This window comes from Zeugodacus cucurbitae, chromosome 5 (genome assembly GCF_028554725.1).
Source record: "Zeugodacus cucurbitae isolate PBARC_wt_2022May chromosome 5, idZeuCucr1.2, whole genome shotgun sequence".
NCBI lineage: Eukaryota > Metazoa > Arthropoda > Insecta > Diptera > Tephritidae > Zeugodacus > Zeugodacus cucurbitae.
In genome coordinates, this window is record NC_071670.1 from 35,926,104 (window position 1) to 35,933,950 (window position 7,847).

At 36.8% G+C, this 7,847-nt stretch overlaps 1 long non-coding RNA gene across 1 annotated transcript; it reads right to left on the reverse strand.

Annotated features, from left to right (window-relative positions):
• Window positions 1-1,819: 1,819 nt before the first annotated feature.
• LOC128921885 (uncharacterized) lies at window positions 1,820-6,922 on the reverse strand. The gene is made up of 4 exons (XR_008471203.1): window positions 4,567-6,922; window positions 3,796-4,431; window positions 3,535-3,632; window positions 1,820-3,391 (listed from the first exon to the last, which is right to left on the reverse strand). It is a non-coding gene; the product is annotated as an uncharacterized LOC128921885 (long non-coding RNA).
• Between the last annotated feature and the right edge of the window lie 925 nt (window positions 6,923-7,847).

A 7,847-nucleotide genomic window follows, 5' to 3' on the forward strand; every position in this document is an offset into this window, starting at 1 on the left:
AGCAAATCTAAAGACGTAAGGAAAAGTAAGTAAAAAAACAAGCCCTTGATTCCTATCATTCAGTTTGTATGGCAGCTATATGCTATAGTGAACCGATCTGAACTATTTTTTCGGAGATTAAATTATTTCTATGAACAATAACTCACACCAAATTTCGTGAAGATATGTATATGAGTTAAATGCGGAAGTTTTCCATACAAGCCTTTGAATCCGATCGTTCAGTTTGTATAGCAGCTATATGATATAGTGGTCCGATATCGGCAGTTCCGACAAATGAGCAGCTTCATGAAGAGAAAATAACATCAAAACGATATCTTAAAAACTGAAGGACTAGTTCGTATATATACAGACAGACAGACAGACAGACATGGCTAAATCGACTCAATTCAACATACTGATCATTTATATATATACTTTATAGGGCCTCCGACGCTTCCTTCTGGGTGTTACAAACTTCCTTGACAAACTTAATATACCCTGTTCAGGGTATAAAAATTACGAAAATCGCCTAATTTTTCATAGGTTACATTGGTATAGCCCCTTAACATGTTTAGTTAGTAAATGTCACGAGTTGTTTGCTATGCTCATAGTCTTACCGCCTTCTCCCAAAATCAGAACCTTAATAGCCTATCCTTGAATATATAAAAATCTCGTGAGATCGCGACTCACTGGATTGAGTAACTAGAACTGACTGTCGGTCGGCATAAATCAGATTGCTGATTTCTGGAAAAATTCTTTAGTTAAACTTCTTTCTGGAACGCGAAGTGCTATTCGTAAGTCCTATAAATGAATTTCCAGATAGGATCACAAGAGCAGAGCTATTTTGTAGCAACCTTGTATAGAAAGCAGCTTCAAATTATAACTCTATCTTTCGCATCGTGATCGAGGTTATAACAATTGTCCAAGACAGTAAAGGATCTCAGAATGTGGCTTAAACCAATTAATATTAGATTTGCTTATTACTTACCGACGTAGACTGCCTGGTAGGTACTTAAGATAATGATTTCAAGATTTCAAAACTAATAAAGATCCTGGCCAGCTTTAAAGACATTTTAGGCACATCGAAAGTTTCTTGGAATAAAATTACCTTATTAAAATGAAGAATATGCAAATTTTACCCTAATATTCATTTATAAACCAAATTGGTAACCTAACAGCCATTTCTCAAAGTTACGATCACGTAGATGACATGTCGATTGTATGGGCAACATTGTACTTACCGGCTTCTAATTCTTGTTATTTAAATTTTTTTGGCCAGCGGTTTTTTCAATTAAGTAGACTAATGTGATCTTGTCACTGAACTCGGGTTGGATTGGCCCTGTGACCGGAAAACCGAGACTGTTGGAGCAATTAAGGCAACGTTCTCCTTCCCCAGCAGAGAAGAATGGACCAACGATACAATCATAGATAGTACCAATGGTGAAATCTATACATTCATCTACGGATCAAAAGGTGAAACAGGAACGGGAGCAGGCTTCTACTATAAAAACCCACATACAGAAAGCTGCTTGAAACTTAACGACTACAACTCGGTATTTCAAGCTAAGATTGTCGGACTAAAGGAAAAAATAATTCCGAGGTCCGTCTTCACCTTTGAAAATTTATCAGAATAAGTTGATTTAGTTTTGGGGTGAACTAAAGTTTCCGATATAAATCTTACGAATATTAATCAAGCTGAAAATATTATTAAATTATTTATTATATTAAAATACTAATATTATTAATAACAATATTAATGTAATGTACTCTTCATCCATAAACAAATATAATTATATTTCATACAGATATGCTTGTACTAAGAATGCTACAAGCAAGCCAAAGCATATCGTTATCTACAAGAGTCATAAAAGTAGTAGTGGCGCTAAAAGAATACCATAGAATTAACTACGAGCACAAGACACATATGAACCAACCACAGCAACACTACTACTACCACTCTCTGCAATCCCCTCATCACTTTTGATAGTGTTGCGCATCTTGTCGTCTCTTCCCGAGGAGCTGCAAATGAGGAAATTATCTTAAGTATCCAATTATGGAAATTAATGGTGGTAGTCTACCAAAAAATGAAGTATATACTTTTTTCTATTTTTTTCCAAAAAAAGTGGTGCCTGTAATATGATTTCTCTACTAAAAGTGGTAAACAGAAACCAAAACAACAACGAAGGCAAGCATGTTGCAAGAAAATCAAAATGCGCCAGCCACTAAGGCAAGCTGAAAAATGAAGAAACTAGAAAGCACATACAAAAGACAACACAGCTGTGAGAGATGAGAATGAATGTGTGTATATTTGTTGTACGCTTAAGCGCACATGTAAAACGTTATACGACGTACTGCCACTTATGTATATTATGTAAAGAAACATTATGTTGCACCATAAATTTATGACTTTGAACACATGCAACATCTGCACCGGTTGCACTGACTGCAGCTACTGTCTTACGCTAGTGAAATGAAAAAGGTAAAACTGGGGGTAGTACACGGTACTTATGGCTTAAGTAGATTGCTGCAAGGCGTAGAATGTGGCAAGTGGAACAAGGTTTGCTTGTAACGGTAACACCACTAGCTGATGTGAAGATGTAGCCATCCAAATCACTTATCTGTTTTAATAGCTGCAACAGAATTTATCAAAAGGATATATTTTTGGGGGATTATGCAGAAAAGCAACCAACACTATCATATCTATCATGCTCATCTCATGCAGTTTTATAAAATTAAAAAAAAAAATGATTTTGGTTATTCATAAATTTGTAATACAGTTTTAGTATTGATTCTCTTATCAATGCTAAATTTATTAAATTTTTAAGAGTTACTCATACGCCCGGGTGGCCACCAATACTACATAGGAGTATAAACAAATATATATAGGGGATATGAGTGATTACAAACGTTTGTGTCCTTAAGAAAATTATTATTTTGGCGAAGCAAATAACGCAAACTGCATTTTATCAATATGAGGGAAGCTTCTGATATTTAGGGCTTTGGAGAATTTTAATGCTTTCAGGTATTTGAAAATTTAAAAAAATTTACAAATTTTAAATTTTAATTACATTTAAAAATATTTTGCACAAATCCGCTGCAATACAAAAACTTCCAGGAATCAATCGATAATTGTATTAATTAACAGCCACGAAAGCAGGTCAGTAGGGCCAATATTTCACACAGCGCACATCGCAAATATTTTATATACACGCACAATTTTTGACAGCTCTATTTTATCCTGCTTCGCCGCTACTCAACCATTTGCGTTGTAATAAAAGCAACCATAAAATTCAAGCTTTCAGCAAACGAGGTACAGGGTCATTTTTCAATCAGTAAATTTATTATAAAGTTGATAATGCTTATGTAGTAGTACGTGCATACAATGTGGAAGCGCGCATCATACTGGCGATTTCTATGGGCAAAAAAAAAACAAGGAAATCAGATCAATGGCAATGAAATAACCCAATAAAAAATACTGACAAGCTGCGCTGGTCAAAAGACCACAACCATATTTCAACCTTTACATTAAATGCATTGCACAAACAACACGCATACCTTGCTGTAGCTAGCAGTAGATTTGAGCTGACGGAAAGCATAAAAGTACTCCTAAATGGACTGGTAGTGCTTTCCATTCTAGAGTATGACAGTGAAATCTGAAAAGTCAAAAAAAAGAAAGAGAAGTCAAGAGACATACATAAATATTATCTTTAACGACTACTCTATGCTCTTTAAATTTAGAGTAAAGATTAAGTGTTCTGAACAGCAAACCTAAACAAAGCTAAGATGAACGAACTTTAAATTTTAAACAACACTTACTTCTCATATATTGTTTAAGTTGAAGAAAAATATGATAAGTATCTTCTTCTTAATTGGCGTAGACACTGCTCACGGGGTTATAGCCGAGTTTGCAACAGCGAGCCATTCGTTCTTCCTTTTCGCTGAAATTGGGCATTCTAATCCGATGCTGTTGTGTTATTTTCATTGGATATGTTTTTTTAAGTGGTGGTCTGTTGGCTACCCAGAGAATACTTGGTTTAAAACCCGAAGTCGTGAGTTGCTTGAGCCACCTGCAAAGGGATCGTTCCTGGCCACTCCCAAGTGAATGGCAGTCTGGAACTTTCCTCACTTACATGAATTTCTACACATGACCCAATCCTCCAATATATTAAGTCTAGGTATTTGCAATCTCCGAACAAATATTGTTAAAGTAAGTTACAAAAGAGTGGTGTATGTTTCCACCCAAAGTAGTATTACCTGATTCGAATTGGCAGCGTAGAATGATCAAATTAAAACATCTACTGTGCTTCGGACTCCATGTGGCTCTAAATCAAGCTGACATAAGGTCAACTTATTCTGATGTTGAAACATAGACGTATCATAGTGGCCATAAGGGATGATGCTCTTTTTTGGGTTTGTACCAAAATTAAATCCGGTCAGATTCCTTACTCGAATCTAAAACATGATCTGAACTTATTACTAGATTTTTAGCCAAGTTTCGCTTTCCATTAAGGATATTAATTTTTTAGCTATTCAACTAAGCTACAGTTACCGAATCAAACGCAAATTTTGCGTACTTGTGATGCTCACCTCTAAACATAGCCTCACGTATACTCTCTATTTAGTTAGGTCCATTTATGAAAACTGTCGGGCGAAGATATTCAAGTAAATGTTCTACAAAGAAATACGCCCCAAGATAATCAACATAAACTGTTTCTGCAAAGATTCCGCCTCCTCAGACCAAAAAGTGTGGTGTTCCTTGTGTCCTTCTTCATATACGCAGTTAAGTTAATTATTTATGACTACTAGAAGACCATTTATTGGAAGGCAGCCCAGTCAGAGTGGCATCGTAGCAATTTCCGTCCGACACGTGACTAGGTACACAGCAACTCTGAGGGAAAAGATAAATATTCGGGCAATATAAATATTACTTTTCAAAATATAAAGGTATTAAGCATTTTACAGAAAGCTTATTTTCTATACTAAAAATCTGATTTTCTTCGTAAAGCAATTACTCCTCATTTCGTGGACATTTGATGCCTCGATAGGGATTTATAAAGTACTCCGACATCATAACCGATTGAAAGATTATTATAACTGCCCCATTGTATGTAAATGGCATAGGAACCTCTTACCCGATTATATGCGAATCAAACTTGTAACGACCAAGTGAAACAAGGTCGCTCTCCAGCTGTTATTTCCAACGGAGTAGAAAGAAGTCTTCAGCTTCTACTAGCGGGTACTGCATCGAACACCTTCAAAGCTGGACAGCTTATATCTCGGACAACATGACCAAGCCAGCGTAGCCTCTGCTTTTTATTCGTTGAACTATGTCAATGTCGTCTTATAACTCGTACAGCTCATCGTACCATCGTCTGCGGATTATAAATCTTCCGCAAAACATTTCTTTATAAAACGCCTAGTTCTGTCTCATCGGATATTGACATCGTCCATGCTTCCGCACCATAAATCAGTACAGGAATAATGAGCGTCTTGTAAAGTTTGGATTTAGTTCGTCTCGAGAGGATTGTCTTCTCAGTCTAATGTAATTGAGCCAATACCCAAAAATAGGGAATTAGATCACTGTTCCCTTGCCACTAGTCTCAATTTTCGTCCATTTTGTACTATTTCAGGACTAATTACTAAGTGTACTCTTCAAAAGTATAGACTACCAAAATAACTGATAACCAATTCCACATACTCACATGATTGCTCAGGCAAACAGAAATAGAACAACAATAAAAATTAAAATAAAATGTTGGTTGTGGTGAATTTTTAAAGGCTGATAGAGGATCGAAGTAAATGCAGACGAGAAATGAAATGCGTTCTACCCAAAAACCACAACGCAACAACACAAACAAACAAAGCGCACATGAACAACGCGGAGCAAACGTGTTTGTGTTTGTAAGTAGGTGTGAGTGTGTGGCTACATGTGTAAGTGACAACGTGGAGTGCATTCGGCGAGCCATTGGCAAAACGACATATGTAGCGTATTGTTTGTATGTACTTGCCACACCGCAAACCATATTGTCATGTCCGCGGCGACGCTCGTGGCAACAACCATAACAACAACAAGCACTTGCACCATACACCCACCAACAAACAGACACACATACAGTAGAGCAGAGAGATTTGTATTTATGCATTGGTAAACTGCTTTCAGACAGACAATTCGAGACAATGCGGCATTGACTGCTTGCAACTACTGCCTGCGGCTGGCGTGCGCGGCACTCACTCGCATTACTAGCCACATTAAGCTTATTTTTTATTGGTCACGTATTGGCTATGCAATAAATACTAGTATTTTACAATAATCTAATGGAGCATCGCACATAACAACTAGCGAAACGCGAAATGCAACGCTGCGTGGCAGCATCTAAGCGCACACACACTCTCGTTGTATAGCAAATAAGATGTCGTTTGGGCGGCAGCTGCCGTGGTGACGCCATGTAAACATTACTTAGTGACATTATGAAAGTAACGACTGTTTCGGGGTTTTCAGCGTCATTGACTTTTCAAAAATTCACAATTTAATGAGGTGGAAAATATTTGACAGCATTTTGTGCATGAAAATGTCAATTTTTGTGGCGAAAAAGTTTTATTGCCCATTTGTGCTGAAGTATGGGAAGGAAGTAATTTATTGTGGTAAATATGATTAAAAGACAATAATATTTTTATTATGTGTAGAAATTTTTCGTTCCAATATCTGCACTAGTTACTGATTTATATATGGTTATATGAACGAATCAGAGAGAATTCACAGTTGTGGTATGTGGGAAGTAGGTGTGATTGTCAACCGATTTCGCAAAAGGTACTGAACGGAATTTCATTCAAATAGTAGTTGCTGAGATATGGCTTTTGACCCAAGTGAGTGGCGGGGTGTCTGACATTTTTGGAAGGATAAAATCCGGATCAATTCCGGTATCGCAGTACCGGTTGCAGTGGAAATTGCGAATACATCTTCAGGTCCTATATGTTTGACCATTTTGGGTCTTTTCAAAAGATCTTGCTTCAAACACATCAGCAAAATACAATTGTAAAAATATGTGAAAATTGCTCAGGAAATTATGTAAAGTTTTCTAGAAGAAATAAAAAGCCAGTTATGCCCAAAAATTTAGCTTTATTTTGTAAACGAAAAGACTGAATTCCAAAAAAGGGTTACCTCATTGAAGATATTAATAGATAGATATAATACATGTTTTGGAATTTGGGTATATAACGGCACTTTAGGTTGTGTTGGCTGCTACGCTACTCGGTATCATTGATATTGATATTCCAACTGATTTATATGATTTTCAATCTTACTCCAATTGTCGATAATTGCCATCACAGCTACTAACGACTCGACAAACTAATTGAATCTTCTTAATGATTGTTAAGACTCGAAAAGTCTACATTTAATGAAATCTTCATCATACTATAAATGTACTAAAAGAACCTATTGGACTACAGTAAAGATTAGGTTAACTTTTTTTTGGAATCGTTGTTGTTGTTGTTGTAGTAACGATTATCTATCCCTGCCGGAAAGAAAAACATAAATCTAATTGTCGTCGAGGTCATCTAACTGGAGGCCCAAGAAACGTGTTGTTTCAGTAAGGTTGGACCAAAGGGAAAGGGGTGTTAGATGAGTAGGGTTCGTTGGGCATGCAAAGAGGTTGTTAGTGTCATGCGGGGGACTTATTGCATGTAGGACATGTATTTTGTATGTCGGGGTTCAGTCTGGATAAGTAGGAGTTTAACCTGCTACAATATCCAGATGGAAGTTACGCAAGGGTCACTCTGGTTTCATGCGGCAACTCGAGCTCTTCGTCTGCTAAAGGTGGTGGTTTGGTTCCAAGGACGACATTCACCGGAAGGGAGCTCCACTGTAA